At 31.8% G+C, this 20,532-nt stretch overlaps 1 long non-coding RNA gene across 1 annotated transcript; it reads left to right on the forward strand.

Annotated features, from left to right (window-relative positions):
* Positions 1 to 8,610: 8,610 nt before the first annotated feature.
* On the forward strand, positions 8,611 to 16,938 carry LOC127701459 (uncharacterized). Its single transcript, XR_007982047.1, has 4 exons — positions 8,611 to 8,783; positions 9,115 to 10,727; positions 11,521 to 11,781; positions 16,607 to 16,938. It is a non-coding gene; the product is annotated as an uncharacterized LOC127701459 (long non-coding RNA).
* The last annotated feature ends 3,594 nt before the right edge of the window (positions 16,939 to 20,532 follow it).

Genomic DNA, 20,532 nt, shown 5'->3' on the forward strand with positions numbered 1-20,532 from the left:
TGCATACCATATATCATTGACTTAACATTCGATGTTCATCTTTTTTAAAAAAAACTGATCTAATCACAGCCTTTAACATATAAATGATGCAAAACATTCAAAGTCCATGAACCATGACATGATGGGGGAACAAAACAATCTCCATGGAAATGAGATGTGCCAATGCTAATACATCTGCATACCAAATACCATTGACCTACCACTAATAGTTCCCCTTAAACTGACATAATCACAAACTGATACATGTAAACTATGCAAATATTTCAAAGTCAATAGACCATGACTGAAGGGGCGGGGCAAAATAATCTTCGTGGAAATGAGATGTGCCAATGCTTATACAGCTGCATACCAAATATCATTGACCTATCCCTAATGGTTCCCCTTAAACTGACCTAATCACAAACTGATACATGTAAACTAAGCAAAAGTTTCTGAGTCAATATACCATGACTGAGGGGACGGGGCCAATTAGTCTCTACGGAAATGAGATGTGTAAATGCTAATACAACTGCATACCTATAATATCATTAACCTTTAACGAGTGGTTCCCCATAAACTTGACCTAATCACAAACTAATACATTATTGACGCCGCCGCCGCTGACTCCTGCAACAACACGCTTAAGTCTCGCTTTTACGACTTCGTCGACTCGAGACAAAAACTGTGAGTAGAGCAACATTTTCAGATAAAGTGACATTTTTTTGCTTGTTTCTTCTTATGATATTAAGGATTATGAATAAAAAGAGATGTGAGGTTATACACATACGAGACAGCTTACAAACGAGAGAAAAAAAAACAAAAAAAAAAAATTATGAGGTCAACCAACGGTCTTCAGCAATAGACAAGGCATAGGGTTATATAATATAGTAACTGTTAATCGATCCGAGTATATAAAAGATGCACGTGTGTGAATTTAATAGTTTATAAATTAAAGATCTTCCATCGATACGAAATCTCCTTAATGATGAAAAACTTATAAACCAAACGAAAAAACAAAACAACATTTAGATATAACAAAAGATAACCCCTTACTTGTACAGGCACACGTGGACATGTGGCGGAATTAAAGTATTTTTTTTTATCTCAGTTCTTCTCACTTTTCATAATTCCAACAGTGGAATAAAAAAGTTTGAATAACAACGTACAAGACAGTCAGCATTTGACGAATACTTTAAAACATGTAACTTTACAATTCTGATATAAAAGATACAAAACAAATGTTAAGTCAAAACAATAATAAAGAAATTAAAGAATGCTCGAAGTTACTGAAAGCAAGTTCAAAACTCTTAACCTGCTGATATAAGTTATATCAAGCCATTCTTTACTTTTATATTAGCTGTTGTACTGTTACAGTAAATTTGTATAATTAGGGATTTTTAGAAATTATGCATAATCACGTAAAAAAATGTCAGGGATTATACACAACAACTGGAAAGAAGAGACAATGAGTAAAGATTAAATAATGTATTCTATAAAATCATATTTAAAAAATCTTTATAATATAAGCATAAGTATTAAAATCTTAACTACGATATTCGAATATAAATTGGAAACGCCACCTACAGGGAAAAGAACGGAAGTCAGAAAAATATCAGTGAAAAAAAATCGAACTTTTAGTCAATTGTAACCATAAACAGAGTGGCAAATTTACTATTTTCACCATTTAATACCATCTAATACTACAATTTCAAGATGGGATGTGATCTGAATCAGTGGAGAATGAGAATTGGTTCTTTCTATCAACCAGTGTGTAAAAACATTTTCAAATATCCCGCCATGTTGTCAAACCCAAGTCAACCTACAAAGCTAAAACAACTATTGAGATTAACTTTTTGTATTAGTATAATTCTACTACTAAGCGGAGATGTTGAATTAAACCCTGGTCCTCCCCCAACAACAGATGTAAGACCGAATACACGATTATTATCACAATCGAAACTTTCATGGGATAAGGGAGACAATTCAAGCGACTCACTTAGTCGAACTCTTCAGGAAATAAGGTCAGAAATGTGTACTATATCAACAAATGTTATCGCAATGAAAACAGAGATGACAAGTGTAAAAGAGAACATAGAGCTATTGAATGATAAAATTGACAGTAAGATAGACATGCTACAAACAGAAAACAACAAGCTTAAAACACGGGTAACGACTCTAGAAAACCAGGTTGAAAAATTTGAGGCAGTTTCAAGGAAAAATAACTTGTTATTTATGGGTGTCGATGATAAAGCATATAATGAAAGCAGAGAACAAGAAAATGAGTCGGATAACCCAGGTGCTAGCAATGGTTCTAGGAGGGAGACATGGGTAGAGTGTGAGTCAAAGATCAGGGGTTTCTTGGTACATGTTCTGGACCTGGGTAAAGAATTTGCTGACAACGTTCAAATCGAGCATGTTAGTCGTGTCAGGGGCACAGATAGCAAGCGGCCTGTTATAGTAAAATTTTTAAGCATGAGGGACAGGAATACTATACTGAAAAAAGCGAAGGAGGTACTAAAACAGGATAAAACATATAGGATAGCTGAAGATTTCACACCAAATGTAAGGACTGTGCGACAAAAATTAAGCCCGTTTCTTCTGGCTGCAAGGGAAAATGGTAGTAAGGTATCAATGCGTCAGGACAAACTTTTGATAGACAGTAAACTGTTTACTTTTAACTTTATAACAGAAGATATAGAAGAAGTTCCTAGCAAATAGGGATGCGGTCAAGGTCCACGGTACTGTACAAATAAAACTGATTTTAATCTTAACAGTGACTCTTCAGATATTCTATTAAAAATTGTTTCATGGAACATAGAAAGTTTAAAAACAAAATTAAATAGAGACAGAAAATCCATTGATATGATTGTTGAAAAACACAATATAATTAGCTTCCAAGAAACATTTCAAAAAGTAGAAGGTGAATTTGTAAATATGTTCTGTGATTTTGACTATTATGAAAGTATTCGCTCAAGTGACAATTCTGTTTTCAACAAAGCATCAGGTGGAGTTTTAGTGTTAGTTAGAAAAAATATTATAAAAATATTTAAAGTGTCACAAATCTTAAAGCATTACAAGGATATGGTTTTCCTTAAATTTAACTGTGAACACAAAATAATAATAATGGTATTTATTTATATACCACCTGAGAACTCAATTTTTTACAGTGACAAGAATACAAATAATGGTATAGATATCCTAAATGAAGCTCTTTTTGAAGTAGAATCAATGTATGATGAATGTGAAATATTTTTGGCTGGAGACTTTAATTCCAGGACCGCTGAACTAAACGATTTTGTTACAGAAGATAAAGCGAACTATATTCCTGGTCTTCAATACATTACAAACAATGACCATGATTCAAAACCATATATATCTCAGTGTAAGCGTACAAATAAAGACAAAACTACAAACAATTTTGGGCGTTTATTATTACAATTGTGTTGTACAAAGGATTTGTGTATAATTAATGGTCGTAAACATGGTGACAAAGAGGGGCAATTTACATATATGTGTTCAAGTGGGGCTAGTGTAATTGACTATGTAATTACTAGCTACAATTTATTCAGATGGATATCTCATTTTAGCGTACTTCCTGTTGATTTGTCAAAACATTTACCAATTTCATGTTGCTTAAAGATTCCTGTTACAAGTCGTGCTGAAAAGGAAAAAGATGTGTATGTATGTAAAGAGAACCATATACGGTATAAATGGAACTGTAACAAATCTCAGTTGTGCAAGGATCTCATAGATGAACCGTCTTCGTTAGAATATTTAATCAACACTATAGATTTGATAGATGTTAGTGTAGATGAAGCTACCAATGTGTTTATTTTTCACTTGCAAAATATTTGTAATGAAGCTGGTTTATTACAAAATAACAAACAAAGTAAAAATGTTTATAAGCATCAGGAATGGTTTGATTCTGAATGTGTTAATATGAAAAACATTAAATGTAAACTATTAAATGATTTCCGAGCAACAAGTGACAGTATCATACTACATGAATATGTATCAACAAAGCAAACTTTTCATAAGTTGTGTGATAATAAGCAAAAGCAATACAAAGAAGAAAAGAGAACTGAACTATGTAATGTTGCTAAAAGTGGAGATAGTTGCAAATTTTGGAAATTGATAAAATCAGTTATAACTAAATCTAGTATTTCTAGGTCAAATATTTCTAGTGATGAATGGAAAAACTATTTTTCTAACCTTTTGAACCCTGATGTAATATTAGATAAAGAGGAGGACTTTTCTGAATTTGTAGACAATTTTGTAAAATCTCACAATACTGATTGTGGTATATGTATTGCTCATGAAGAGGAAAATTTTTCTTATTTAGACAGTGATATTACTATTGAAGAAATTTTAAGTGAAATTAAAAAGCTTAAAAATAACAAATCACCAGGTGAAGATGGTGTACCAGGTGAAGTGTATAAGTGTTTATCAACACAACTATTGCCAGTATTATTAAAATTATTTAATAAAATTTTGCATACAGGTGTTTTTCCAGAAAGTTGGACTACAGCAATAATTATTACATTGTTTAAAAAAGGCGATAGAAATGAATGTGGTAACTATCGTGGTATTTCACTTTTATCTGTAATGAGTAAAATTTTTATGGGTGTAATAAGTAATAGATTAAAACTATGGTCAGATTTAAATGAGCATATAATAGAAGAGCAAGCAGGTTTTCGTAGTGGTTACTCTACTGTAGACAATATTTTTATATTGTGTAGTATTATAATGAAATATTTATCAAAGAAAAAAGGTGTTTTGTATTGTGCATTTATTGATTTTTCAAAAGCCTTTGACAGTATTAATCGTTCTAAGCTATTTTATTTATTGTTGTGTAAAAATTTACATGGTAAAATGATAAAGCTATTACAAAATATTTATGGTAATGTTAAAGCTAAAGTTAAAACAGCAGATGGACTATCTGATACCTTTACATGTAATTTTGGTGTAAGACAAGGTTGTACCTTAAGTCCATGGTTGTTTGCTATGTACATAAATGAATTGGCAACAGAAATGGAACATTGTGGTGGAAATGGCATTTTTATTCATGAGGACTTTCATAACATTATGCTGCTGCTGTTTGCAGATGATCTTGCGCTTATAGCCGATACTCCGATTGATCTTCAGAGACGTTTAAATTGCTTAGAAAAATATTGTGATAAGTGGAATATGACTGTGAATATGGACAAATCTAATATTGTTGTATTTAAAAATGGTGGAAAATTATCTTCTAATGAGAAATGGTATTTTAAAGGAGAACTTTTGAAAGTGGTCAGCTACTATAAATATTTGGGAGTTTATTTTTCCAACAGACTTAAATGGACTTATTGCTGCAAAACATTAAGTATGCAATGTGATAAAGCCCTAAATATGATAAAACATTGTATGTGTAAACTTGGAACTAGAGACATAAGTCTTGGATTTAAATTATTTGACTCCATGGTAGATCCAATACTTTATTATGGTGCGGAAATATGGGGTACAGATAAAGTGAAAGACATTGAAACTGTTCAAAATAAATTTTGTAAATGGCTACTTGGAATGGGTAAAAAAACTAATCATCACATAGCAAGAGGTGAATGTGGTCGTTATGAACTCTACGTAAACTATATGTGCAAGCCTATTAAATATTTTCTAAGTCTACAAAACCTTGATGATAGCAGACTACCAAAACAATGCTACCGTATGATGTTCAAAATGAATGAAAATGGACAAATAAACTGGTGTACGAAAATTCAAAAACTATTATTTTCATATGGATTTGGATATGTATGGGAAAACCAAAGTGTTGGAGATATAAAACTGTTTATGTTGTTATTTAAACAAAGAGTAAAAGATGTGAACTTACAAACTTGGTCAGATTATATTGGTAATTCTTCCAAATGTTCTTTTTATTCGAAAATTAAAGATGTTATTATTATTAATGAAAATATACAAAAGCTGTCATTTAAGCTCAAACATGAAATTTTTTCCATTATATGTTCTAATCATAGCCTTGCTATAGAACAAGGTAGACATGAAAATCAACCTAGGGAAAATAGATTATGTAGAATTTGTAATACAAATGAAATTGAAGATGAATACCACTTTATACTTGTTTGTCCGATTTTGTGTGATATAAGGAGAAATTTTTTACCCATATGGTGTCATAATAATCCTAACAAAGAAAAACTGATTAATCTGTTTAAAACTGATGATTTTTGTATTTTAAAAAATCTGGCAATATATATTATGAAAGCTAAAGTATTTCGAGATGAAGTTTTGACATTTTGAATGTATAGTAAAATATAAGTGGAAATGAACACTACTGATGACTGATTTATAAATATGATGATATGTGAATATGTAATGTGATTATTGTTTATTGTGTAATATGTAACTGTAGATGGCAAAATTATAAATTGTGTAATTTAATATTTGTACTGTGGGCTGGAGGCCTTTTTTGTACAATAAACTTGATTTGATTTGATTTTGATTTGATTTGAATATAAATTGCATTGTAAATTTGGATGACATCTATACTTGAAAATTTGCTCTGCCTTTGGTTTTTGATTTTTTGTTTTGCAACAACATCCACTTAAAAAATCTTGTCCTTCATATATTGAATCTGATTTTACCGCACGTTGAAGAGAAATAAAGTGTTCATTAGAAATATCTGAAGGTGCCAAAAAAGTAGATCAGCCACCTCAAATTGATTCCTTGTATAGAATCTGATCATAATTTCATGTTTCGTAACCAGGCATTATCCTTTCATAAACGATGGCCATTATTTTTGGGGTCTCCCTTTCCGCGATCACTGACATGCTGAATCGGTATGCAAACATTCCAGCCAACTCCAAAATTGTGTTCAATCTGTCAAGCATGCGTTCTGTCTGTTTTTCTGTACGTTAAATTATGTTAGTTTGCTAACCTTGTTCATTTGAACATAGAAAACATTGAAAAAAAATGTCAAATAACCTCCATCGCTTATGTCTTACATGCACAGTGTATTTACATTCAGAACATGAATGTGCATTTGACATTGTCCTTGGCAAATAACATAATACTTGGCATACATTAGACCGTTGGTTTTTCCGTTTGAATGGTTTTACACTAGTAATTTTTTGGGGCCCTTTATAGCTTGCTGTTCGGTGTGAGCCAATGCTCCGTGTTGAAGGCCGTACCTTGACCTATAATGGTTTACTTTTATAAATTGTAACTTGGATGGAGAGTTGTCTCATTGGCACTCATACCACATCTTCCTATATCTATGCACAGCTATCACTATCATTGAGAATTTTGGTATTATCAATTCCAATTTTAAATACTTTTTTGTTTATGAGTTAATGTGGCTTTAACTTTGATAAATGAACAGGGAATGAAAAATGTCCACTTCAGCCATAAAGGGCTAAGATTGTAGTTCCTTTCAATATAATACTTCCATGGTTTTTCAAATGTCAGCTTCCCATTCCTGACTATATATATATATATATATATATATATAGAACCATACCATCTGTCCAACCTTATATCGTTTAGGTAACATACATTGTGTATAGTTGATACGATATACCAGAGCTATTTCTCAGCAAAGGTTATAAGGAAATATAACTACTAAATCGTCAAACCCCAATTAAAACATCCGCCAGTCAAATGTATATTTTGTTCCAAGCATTATATTTTAATATACGTGTCGCAATAGTCATTTCATTGAGAGTCGAAATTAATTAAGATGAAAGCACTTTAGGAATTTGATATTAACAGTTTCATGGTTCCATAGTTTGTTAAGGAAAACACAGTCGCAAAGACTGCAGCATAATTTACAAAATATACAATTACACAATTCATTATATAGGCAATATATAAGTCCCCCCCTCGAAGAGTTTGGCTTTTAAGATTCGGTTGCAGTTCTGATTTAGACATTAAACAAACTCTACAAAAAAGACTCTTAAACATACAACCTGCAACAAAAAAAGCATCATCTCATATTTACTTTAGTGCAGTAATAGAATTATGGCCTTTATCAAAAGTTAACATCTAAATTATTAAATCTTGAAAAGGTTATTTCCCTCTATATAACCTTTTTCTCAATTAAATAATTTGGATAATTTCTTAAAGTCTTTTGATGAAGACCATAATTGTATATAAGTAAAAAAAAATTGTGTGGTTAACTTATATTGATCTGCCGTACAAGTGTGAAAATCTTTTAAGTTCTACATAATATTATATATTATTTTAGGTGGACGACACCATCCTATACAAAAAATTACAGAACTTAAGATGTAATTTTTCAGCATTATAATTTTTTTTCAAAACACCAACATAGTATGACAACAGATGCTTTCAATAATATGTGAAAAAGACGTGAAAAATTTAGGGGATGAGGGATTTTTGAAAAATAGTCGAAAGTCTACTGGACAATAAAAATGGATTCTTACGACAGACATGTTTTATTTGTTATAAACAATGTTGCCAATTCTATTGTGCAAATCATATATTATTAATATCTTAAATTAACCACAGTATTAAGATATGTCACTGTATGTATACTATATATATATATTTTTTTTAATCCAATTATTGCGAAATCTTCGACTTGTTAATATATTTTGATAAAACTTCCGGGTACTCCTTTTAACTCTTTCTTCTTGTCAAATCACGAAGTCTTTTCAAACAAATGAAACTCATGTAGGCGCACCGAGTCAGTTGAATTTCACCTTCAAATCTAACCTTTTTGTGATTTGAATTAATTTGAAATTCATGGGAGAGAGACAGTCAGAAAAGGATAATACTAATACGCATATGATGTAAGTTGACTTTTACTTTAAGAAACTTTAAAGAGAAATTGTCGAGATTATCTTAAAATATCGTCCAGCAGCAATGATTCAACATAAATACAACTTATAATGCCTGATGCTTTAAAACAAAACAGAAGAAATCAAGTGTGTTAGCAATCGATATCACATCTTCGGATAGAGGGTGCCTGGAACGATTTTTATCAAGTGGAGGTAAAAAAAACAATAAGTAACACGTATTTTACTACATCAGATATGCGAGCTTAAGTAAACTTCACATTAAAAAAAATGGGAACCTTGGGAACTAATCCTATCATTAAACTTTACATTTTAACTATTGCAGCTATCAAATTATGTGCGAAAGACTCATTATACAAGTATGCCTAGCTCTGATAATGATCACCATAGTAGCAAGGCTTTCTTATGGTTCATTATGTACAGACATTTGCTGTTATGGAAGGAATGACACATGTCAATCTTGTAATGGTAGTGACTGTTGTATGTGTGATCAATATTGTCTTTCATCAGGCGATTGCTGTCTAGATTTTATTCTGTGTATAAACAGTACACAAAGTAAGTAAAAACCCTTTAAAAGTAAACACCACTATTTAGACCGTGGCTATTCTTCTGGGTATCCGGAAAAATAGACACTCCGTAACGGTATGATTTGTTAATTATTTTGCGTTTTTTGTTTGTTTGTTATATTTTGAGGTTAATTCGGAGGCAGATCTATGATTGTTTGTGTTTAATTTATACTCAACTTATAAAGACTGCACGACATTTAGAGCTTGATATATCGTATAGGTACCTGTCTATTGCTGAGGACTTTACACTTCCCTCTACATATCTTTTGGATATTTTAGTCGTTGGGTTGCTGTGTCGTTGACATTATTCAATCACATTGAGTTATTTTATTTTTGAAGTTATTTTTAATATGCTTACATTTCAGTCGGAAAATATTATAAATGTATCTTATGATCAATGCGGAATTGAAATAAAGTTATAGATTATTCCATGAGAACGACATGTTTAGTTAGTTTAGTTTCAGAAAAAATATATACAAAGGAATTAAAAAATGTATTTCATGTAAATGTTTAAGACATTTAAAGTAGTCTTAAACCTTTCCGACATATACACGTTACTTGGGCTATTTTATGTTATTATTATTGTAAATATTGTATATGTATTGCTTTATAATAATCGATTAACCGCTTGCTTGCTTGTAATTATTTGTGTTGATTTACACATGCTCATATTATCATTATTACTACAATGTTTCAGAGCATCATACATAACAGAACCATCTGATTATCTAAGTTTAAGATAGATTTAATTATCTACATACAAATTTATTCTATTTTTTTAAGTATAAAAACGATAAGCATTGTAGAGATGACAACGACTGATACATATATATTTTATTTTTGTATAAAACTTGACATCTATTATCGCACATGCTCTCCTATGGCGTGTCAAACGTTGCAATGTTCACAAAAAATAAAATATATGTTCTTGAAAAGAAATAATTGTTCATAAAAATTAAATGTATGTTCATAAAGATAAAACATATATTAAAAAAATAAAAAAAATGTGTTTATAAAATAATATATATATATATATATGCATTGAATTAACTATATGTTGACTTCAATAAAAAATATACATGCATAAAAAATGCATTTTAAGTTACTGTATGAAGCTTCATACAAAATGTGCATCTGTCCACGCTTTAACACCCAAATAAAATTACAAAACGAAACATTCAATTCTTAAATGAAATTTGGAAAGTATGCACACAATTATGTAAAAGTCACATTATTCCTTCAATTTTTTTAGTCAATTTTTTATCGTTTTATTCATATTCTATTTGTCTTTTGAGAATACTCCACTCGAGAACTAAACATGGTGAATGATTATGACAAGTGGAATATGATGTTGCTTTCATTCAAATACTCAGTAAGTATATTTTGTGAATAAAGGAATCAGAACAATACATCCAGAAATTCTACCATTTTTGTAGATTCAATTTACAATATTTGCATGACAAACAGTTTATATTCACGATCTTACTAGCATTCAGTGAAACAATAAATATTACATAACAAGAAATATGCAAACATGATCATTTGTATAATTCAATAAAGGCTAAGGCCAGATGAGAACAATACAAGATTTGAACTTCCTGGTAAAATTCCGAACAACTACTAGTTTTAAATATGACCACAATAAAGAAACTATTATAGTGAAATACTAGTATGAAAAAAATAAATTATGTATACATTTTGAAAAGAAAAAGATATAAAAAAAACACAAATTGTATTGCCATTTAAGACATGTCAAGTGTTTACATCAATCAATGCACATAAATGCAGCATACATGACGAAATATGCAGTAAAACATATTTTGATAGGCAACTTCAAATCTGATTTTGAAACATCTATCGGATGAAGATTTGTATATATATATTTGCGTTTAATTAATAGATTTCTAGATCACACACAACCACTTATACGGCATATAATGAATTCCACTGTCATTTTAATGTTCATCTGATGTAGGTTGCTTCAAATTTTGCCAAATTTTGCGAGTAACGGAGAATTAATTGCAAAAGTATAAAAGTTCTCATTTTCAGAATTCTTGCCAGTTGTAACATTAGAAACACTTTGCGCCTATCATTTATTTCCACCATTTGTTGTTTTCAAATCATTTGAATAATACTGTTATTATGATTTTCTTTAAATCACACAGTAAGAAGCAATAGACCATCGACAAGAAAACGGACAATCCTATTCAATTACGACCGGAGTGGAATGCACTTTATCATGAGTGGGGATCGAACTTGCGACCTCGATATTGACAGTCACAACTTCAGTGTTATTCACTGTAAATGAACTACCTAGACCACTCAGCCACCGAGGCCCTCATCATATGCACACATATAGTTATATGGCATTTAAACGCACATCAGTAGAGACTATAGCTAAACGACAACGTTTGCGGTAGTTCCTGGTAAGCAGAATTATATATTTACTCTTTATCATACCATTGTGATAAGGAAAAAGGCACCATAACTTTTTCTTATAGATCTATTACATATTTTTAGTGTAGTTTTAATAGAAATGAGTTTTAATTTATTTTATAAATAAAAAGAATTTCACTGTCGTCATGTCACCCAAATATATAAGTTAATTTTAAAAGAGATTATATAAAATACCAGAATTAGACAAAGAATTAAAATAGCTATAAATTGTCATTTTTCTACAAAAGATTTACAAAAGCTATAAAGTAGAGTTTATTATATTATCTATTAGCGATAGCAAATATTATGTAACCTTTGACAATATGTTGGATTAGATGTCCGGATTAAGACCACGCTATCGTAGATTTTAGCTCTTAGGTGACATGGGGCCAGTGACAGGGTTTATGAGATATTTTCTTTTGTGTATATAATTATTTTACCTAATTGGGCCTCACCTGGGAATGAAACAAAATTTGTATTTTATGAAATTGTGGTCACTTGAAGATTGACCAGCAATTAATAAAGATCTATTATTTTACAAAGAATTGGTTTTTCATTCCAGGTGAGTGTAACTTTAAGTTTTAAAAGTTGATATTTTTAAATTACACCCCAGTTCTATTGTTATACTTCATAGTTTCTATTTCTGAAACAAGTGTAAATTGAATAGATCTATTGTTACGAATAACAATGGATTTTGACCACAGGGTGTGACGAGCGGGGTTTCTGGAAACCCCTGCTTCTACATCCCGAAAACAAAGTCCATTGTTATTCGTAACAATAGAAATTGATTATTTTTTTAATAGCATGAACATAAGAAATTACTAATAGTGTTCACTACAAATTGTTTCAAGATATTAAAAAAACACATTTTAGGAAATTCCAATAGCGAAAAAAAAATTAAGCATCTATTTTGAATACAAAATTATCCTTTAAACACTCCTTTGCTTGAAGGTATATTTTTTTTTTATCCCAGTCATATGTCTCTATTCTAATTTCTAAAGCATTGAAAAACGGGGATTCTAACTCCCGGACCCCCTCCCCCTCGGTTACCCAGAGGCCGATCAGGGGGTGGAGGTTCCGCGGGTTGGACCCGACTTTTATTTAAAAGATCAATGCAATTTGAATGGTTGGACCCCCCCCCCCCCCTTTTTTTCCCTCTTGAGTTGGGAACCCCTGGCTTGATCAGCCCCTGATTGCCCCCTAAAAGGGAGTTTCTAAATATTAAATCTGTATCTTTGTGTGTTGAGCGTGTCTGGTAGTTGGGTTTCTAATGCAGACACACCTATCCCTTAGTATGTCCGAATATGATTGGGGTTTTTTTTCCCGAGAAGAGGGGGGGAGGGGCTTTTGTTCTATAAAACCGTATTAAAGATATAAAATAAAGTTATGATTACCTTTATTAAACTGATACAGGTAAGTACTTTGGGTTATAATATTGTCTTCATCTTTAGTCTCTTCTACCAAATCCAACGCTTGCCACAAAATGTCGTCTGTCTTATACCCGTCCATCTTGACAACTGAATACAAGGAGCATGATGTATTTTTTGTTAGTAAGAAGAATACACGAAACAGTCAACCTTGACCTGCTGATCCATATTAGCACATGGATTTAACGGGAATATGTTAAACAACTTTGACATTTGTAAAATATACTCACTTGTCAAAGTTTGAACGAAGATAATCAAAGAAAGGTTACTAGTGGGGTTTCATGTAATAAAAAAAATTCTTATAAATCATGGTTTGATATTATCAATAAATATGCTATCGTTTTTTTCATTTTTTTTCATTTAATAATCAATGTTAACAAATATAGGGTTTAGAATGGGGTGTAAGTTAGTTATACACCTCGGGATACGGCGTGTCTGGATAAGAAACCCCTCCGGCCTCCGGCCGACGGGGTTTCTTATCCAGACACACCTATCCCTCGGTGTATAACTATTACTTACACCCCAGTTCTATTGTTATACTTCATAGTTTCTATTTCTGAAACAAGTGTAAATTGAATAGATCTATTGTTACGAATAACAATGGATTTTGACCACAGGGTGTGACGAGCGGGGTTTCTGGAAACCCCTGCTTCTACATCCCGAAAACAAAGTCCATTGTTATTCGTAACAATAGAAATTGATTATTTTTTTAATAGCATGAACATAAGAAATTACTAATAGTGTTCACTACAAATTGTTTCAAGATATTAAAAAAACACATTTTAGGAAATTCCAATAGCGAAAAAAAAATTAAGCATCTATTTTGAATACAAAATTATCCTTTAAATACTCCTTTGCTTGAAGGTATATTTTTTTTATCCCAGTCATATGTCTCTATTCTAATTTCTAAAGCATTGAAAAACGGGGATTCTAACTCCCGGATCCCCTCCCCCTCGGTTACCCAGAGGCCGATCAGGGGGTGGAGGTTCCGCGGGTTGGACCCGACTTTTATTTAAAAGATCAATGCGATTTGAATGGTTGGACCCCCCTCCCCCCTTTTTTTTCCCTCTTGAGTTGGGAACCCCTGGCTTGATCAGCCCCTGATTGCCCCCTAAAAGGGAGTTTCTAAATATTAAATCTGTATCTTTGTGTGTTGAGCGTGTCTGGTAGTTGGGTTTCTAATGCAGACACACCTATCCCTTAGTATGTCCGAATATGATTGGGGTTTTTTTTCCCGAGAAGAGGGGGGGGGAGGGGCTTTTGTTCTATAAAACCGTATTAAAGATATAAAATAAAGTTATGATTACCTTTATTAAACTGATACAGGTAAGTACTTTGGGTTATAATATTGTCTTCATCTTTAGTCTCTTCTACCAAATCCAACGCTTGCCACAAAATGTCGTCTGTCTTATACCCGTCCATCTTGACAACTGAATACAAGGAGCATGATGTATTTTTTGTTAGTAAGAAGAATACACGAAACAGTCAACCTTGACCTGCTAAATCATGGTTTGATATTATCAATAAATATGCTATCGTTTTTTTCATTTTTTTTCATTTAATAATCAATGTTAACAAATATAGGGTTTAGAATGGGGTGTAAGTTAGTTATACACCTCGGGATACGGCGTGTCTGGATAAGAAACCCCTCCGGCCTCCGGCCGACGGGGTTTCTTATCCAGACACACCTATCCCTCGGTGTATAACTATTACTGAATATTTTCATGTTTTATGCATTGATATTTTAAATGATAATTCTCTAGATGTTAAGATATTATAAACTAAGAAGGGTATAGTTGCAGTCGTAACAGCTTATTTGAAGTTAAAAGTATTTTTACATTTACAGAATTTTCCAATGTAAATAGTCATGTTTTAGAGACAAAGTCTTTATGTTTCCTATTATTGAATTTAGCATTGTTTATCCTTCTTTTTAATAATTAGATAATTACAATGTTTAAATAACACGACTTTGTCACATATTTTGATATTTCATAATGTTTAAGTATTTGAAAGAAAAGACTTACTTATTTTAGTCATTTGCTTTATCGTGTAAATATTATATAGCGTCAGTATTTTTATTGAGTTATTTAGTAGTTAATTTGAATCTGATCATAAAGCGCAAGTAGTTATGGTACGTTTCATTCCATTTTGTATGTTGAAAAACATAGCGGTATTAAGCTGTATTTAACACTTTTAAGAATAAAATAAACACTGCGTCAAATGCAAAATTATTAAGAATGTGCATTTTATTCACTATGAAGGCTAAAAGGTAACAACCAGAGTTGTGTATATTGATTTAGTAATCAAGACAGTTTAAGTATGCGTTCGAATCATGTATAAATGTTTGTTTTAAAGTCAGAACTAGAAATGAAAATAAAGCGCAATTCTCTCCTTGTAGCCATATACATTTTTATTGTTCAGATTCCATTGTTGTATATAAGTATAATGTTTTTATACTCTTATGTTTAAAGTAATTATGTTCTGTTTACACTTCATTAATTTAACTTAGTTTTAAAGTAAATTATTTGGTTACCATGGCAACACTTATCAAAATTCAAAAAGAGGCCCTTGTCTCACTCATGTTGACATTATTTGGCATCAGCACATTAATTTAATTGAGCTAGTTAGCTCCCCCATTTTATCTTTATTGTTTTATAATGCGAATATATATGTTCCATCTTTATATTATTATGCATTCAGTTTAAATGATTAATGTTATTTCAATTATATATGTATGAACTTATTATGTATTGTTTATCATGTATACACTTGAAGATTGAAAAGCAATTAATAAAGATCTATTATTTTACAAAGAATTGGTTTTTCATTCCAGCTATTATAGCCAGCAACAAACAAACCAAAAAGAACTATTCCACGTTCACACCATTCCAAGAAGATTTTCTCTTAGATCAAGATTCGGTATAAATGCTTACAAATCTACTAAAAAAATCCCAAGACCTTGAATTTTAGAGTTAAATATACGATCTTCAACAATTGACTTGATTAAACAAAATTTCAGGCACTAAATCAAAGCTATGAATTAGTTTAAATCCCTATAATGACCCCCCCCCCCAAAAAAAAAAATCGGATATAACGATTCTAATACTAGTTTAATGGATATGGAGAATTTAGATGGATCTAAGAAATTTGAAAATCTTTTTAGTTGTAACTTTAAGTTCATGGGTAAATACTTCACCACTGCCATGAATTATATAATACATATTTAAATTTCCCGTTATAAATTTAGAAATCACTAACAGCACTAAGGTTTCTTCTCCCTTAGGACTGACCTGAAATAGCACGTTTTGGCTTCTAGTATTCTGTATAGGTCCTATTTTTGTTATATAGTCCCCCAAGTGTTTATATATCCCCTGTTTTATAATTTCAGGTTCAGACCAACACAGTAGTGAAAACAGTTGGAATTCATAACTCTTATCGGAGTAGGAGAAAACGTGCGTTTGCAGATCGAATCACTTCCTCTATGAGTGCATTATCCTTCATCCGGTTAGAAAGTCAAATCCAGTAGCAGTAGCCAGGAACGAGACTAAATCGGCAATGATATTGGATGAATGTACAGGGCCTTTGGTAGACTTTGATTGTAATAAGTTGAGAAACTAGAAGCTGTAACATAATCTAGTGATGGTGACCATATAACCTTGCTGAAGTAGTCATTGGATTTAGACTACACATCTTTTGAATAAAAAACCAACACTTTATTAATTTCGTGTGTCCACAGGGCTTTTCTGGATTTAATTTCATCAGGAACGCTCAAACCAAAAACACTTAAAACTCAAGGATGCATAAGAACTAAACACGCGAAGAGCTGTATGACCGAAAAGAACAGAAACTTATCCAAATTCAGCTAAGGTCAGCTTTACCTGAGAGAGTTAAATCATCATGAAAATAAGCTCTGTTTTGTGATGGAATGATACTAAACCCCATATGATGAAGACATAATCTTTCAATCAGTTTAATTAAGGTTTGGAGCTGGCATGTCAGTAACTGCTAATAATCCTTTGTTAATTTATGTTGATCATTGTCATTTTGCTAAGTTTCTTCTGTTATCTATTCTAACATCGGACTCGGACTTATTTTAAAATGAGTTTTACTGTACGTATTGCCGTGTGTCTGTTTATTCTACATTGGCTAGAGGTATAGGGGAGGGTTGATATATCAAAAAAACCCGCCGCATTTTTGCGCCTGTCCCAAGTCAGGAACCTCTGGCCTTTGTTAGTCTTGTATGTATTTTAATTTTGATTCATTTATATGTTTCCGAGTTCAGTGTGACGTCCATTTTCGCTGAACTAGTACACATTTTTGTTTAGGGGCCAGCTGAAGTCCGCCTCCGGGTGCGGAATTTTCTTGCTGTACTGAAGATGCAGGTGGTATGTTTCATCACTAGCCCAGTAGTCAGTAATTTTGCGTTGACATGAAAAATCATTGATAATGTTCATTTCTGTAAATTTACTGTTTATAAAATGTAGTATTATTCGAAACTTAGGTTTTTCTACACCCAGGCATATATTGCTGTAGCCGTATTTAGCACAACTTTTCAAAATTTTCGGTTTCTGATGCTCTTCAATTTCGTATCTGATTTTGCCTTCCAATTGTTTTGATTCGAGCATCACTGATAAGTCTTGTGTAGGTGGACGAAACGCGCGTCTGGAGTACCAAATTATATGCCTGGTATCTTTGATGAGTTTTTTATTTACAAAAATGGGAATGGAATATTGAGAGATGAGTAATTTATTCTATTAATATTTCATATTTCTTTACAGATGACGGACAGTCAACTGTTTAAATAGGTAAATAGAAAATCATAAATGGCTTTTGGTTAGATGAACTATTGTAATTATTGGCTGGACCAATCAATCGCATAATTAATAGGATTCTCAAAAAGTTGTTGTATAATGACAGGATGTTACTTACCCTATTATGAAGTCTTCAAATAAATAAATTGCGATCATTCTTGTCTTGCTAAGCAAAGACTAATCGTTTTGAAAACTCATTTCATCATAAAAGTACCACTTTATTATTGAGAGATATTGATCGTCAGGAAAGTACTTGTTTAATTTGTAGAAGAGAGGCGGGGGATACAAAAGGAACATTCAAAGTCGAATATAAACTGACAACTCCATGGCAAAAAAAGAAAAAAGACCAATAGACTAACAACAGTATACAAAAACAACATAGAAACTAAAGACTGAGCAACACGAATCCCATCAAAAACGGGGTGATCTCAGGTGCTCCGGAAGGGTAAACAGATCCTGCTCCACGTGTGGCACCCGTCGTGTTCCTCATGTTGGTACAAACCCGGTGATAAGTCTAAATCGGTAGGTCACATTCGGGGAAAAGCGGAGGGATTGTAGTCATCTGTGAAACGGATATTCAATAAATATCAATCAATGATCGATAATCGATATGAGTGGAAATGTTTTCACTTTATGAATATCTTTATTTAATTCAAATTATCACGCAGAAAAAAATAAAGATAATAAATTAAAATACAAGGCAGTCTTGGCCTGTCAAACAACTATATTGAATGAATATTTTGTTTTAGAAAATACATTTCAAATCCGCAAGTTGGTAACTGAAAAAATCTATGAAAATGTCTACACTATTCACACGGAATTCACCAACAGTCCCAATATGTACTGCATTCGGTACAATAGAAAGCATCCTTGTAAACGAATCCTCGCTATTGTCCAATTGTGAATATCTCAACACCATTTGCCTTTAGATCATTTAAAACAGAAGAATTGGTATCATCAACATTATCAGTAAATCGCGATATTATCAGAAGTACTTTCTTAGCAGTATATCTGGCTCCATATGCATTTTGGTTAAAGACAATTTGAACTGATGTTAGTAAATTAGAAACGTTAGAAGCAACTTTAAAGTTACTTCGAGTAAAACTTGAAAGCCTACGTTGCAAAAAAACTTTTATTTTGTGGTGATACCTGAATAAAATTGAATTGTGTGTTCACTGTCTGGTCAAATGTTATGAGTGAAAGCCATTTGACATGTTGCCTATCTTAACAAGTATCTTGTTCATAATGTCGGGTATGGTTGTCAGTAGGTCGTCACTATACATACTGCAGGATGTATCCACTGCTAAGAGCACATCTGTTTCTGATGACATAGAACAATCTTAAAGAAGAAAACTGACAGTAGATTATTTTATAAAAATATTGATTAAAGCTAGAATGTCCATAACATGATTAGAGTTGAATATATACAACAAATTACATAAATATAAAGATATGTTTAAGATATTTTATTGGTTTAAACATGTGCACATTTGTAGTCAGTTGTGCTTGAAAAATCAACTATCAACAATCAGGACAATTTGTTACCAAGAGCAATTTGCCAAAAAACAAATAACATAGAAATGACACCAGATTGGCTATGCCATCTAAAAACAATTTTTAGAGGATATTGTAATTTGGAAAACTATATTTCAGAAAACAATCAAACATCGTTCCATATCCAATAAAACTACCGATTCTTATACGTTGTTGATTGCTTAGTAATTAAAATGAATCCCGAATGTCATATGTTTCCTCAGTTGCATTCAATTAAATTTCTTTTGTACGCAGTCTTGAAGTTTTTGTAAAAGGTTATTCAACAGTTAATAACGCTTTCACTTCAAAAATAATTTAAAGGAATGCATTTATGTCGTTTATACCTCTTTTATTTTTTTTGTGTCTACGCAAAAACTCTATCAATTGTTTCATTTTGATGACAATAACAGACATGTCACTCCCCCTGTTTTTGGTGGAGTTCACGTTGCTCAATCTTTAGTTTTCTATGGGGTGTTTTGAGGATTTGTTCGTTTGTTCGTTTGTTCGGTGTTTTCTTTTATTATCATAGCGTGGTCAGTTTTTCTTCGACTTATGAGTTGTTAATGTCCCTTTGGTATCTTTTGTCTCTTTTTTACTGCAAAGAGGTAAGACAATTTCCCCTTAATTTCTTTCAAATCAGTCCCATTTTAATAAATCATTCAGTGTTTGCTATCAAAGCTAACAATCTCGTGGCTTATTTCTAGATGAATGACCAAATTGGGAATGCATTAAAAGAGTTAAAAAATTACTGCAGTATTGCAAATTTTGAGTATTTACATAAAAAAATGTTTACGAAGGGCATTCAAGACCAAATCAAACATCGACTGGAGGTAAAGACTCATAAAAGATGCCACTTATCACTTAGTGCATCAGATGTCGCGTCTTCCGTCTAAAAAGGTATAAAGTTTGTACGATCACGGAAAATAATTGAATTAAATTGGATTAAAAAATTACAGACAGTCTACCCTCT

This window comes from Mytilus californianus, unplaced genomic scaffold (genome assembly GCF_021869535.1).
Source record: "Mytilus californianus isolate M0D057914Y unplaced genomic scaffold, xbMytCali1.0.p SCAF_1, whole genome shotgun sequence".
Classification (NCBI taxonomy): domain Eukaryota; kingdom Metazoa; phylum Mollusca; class Bivalvia; order Mytilida; family Mytilidae; genus Mytilus; species Mytilus californianus.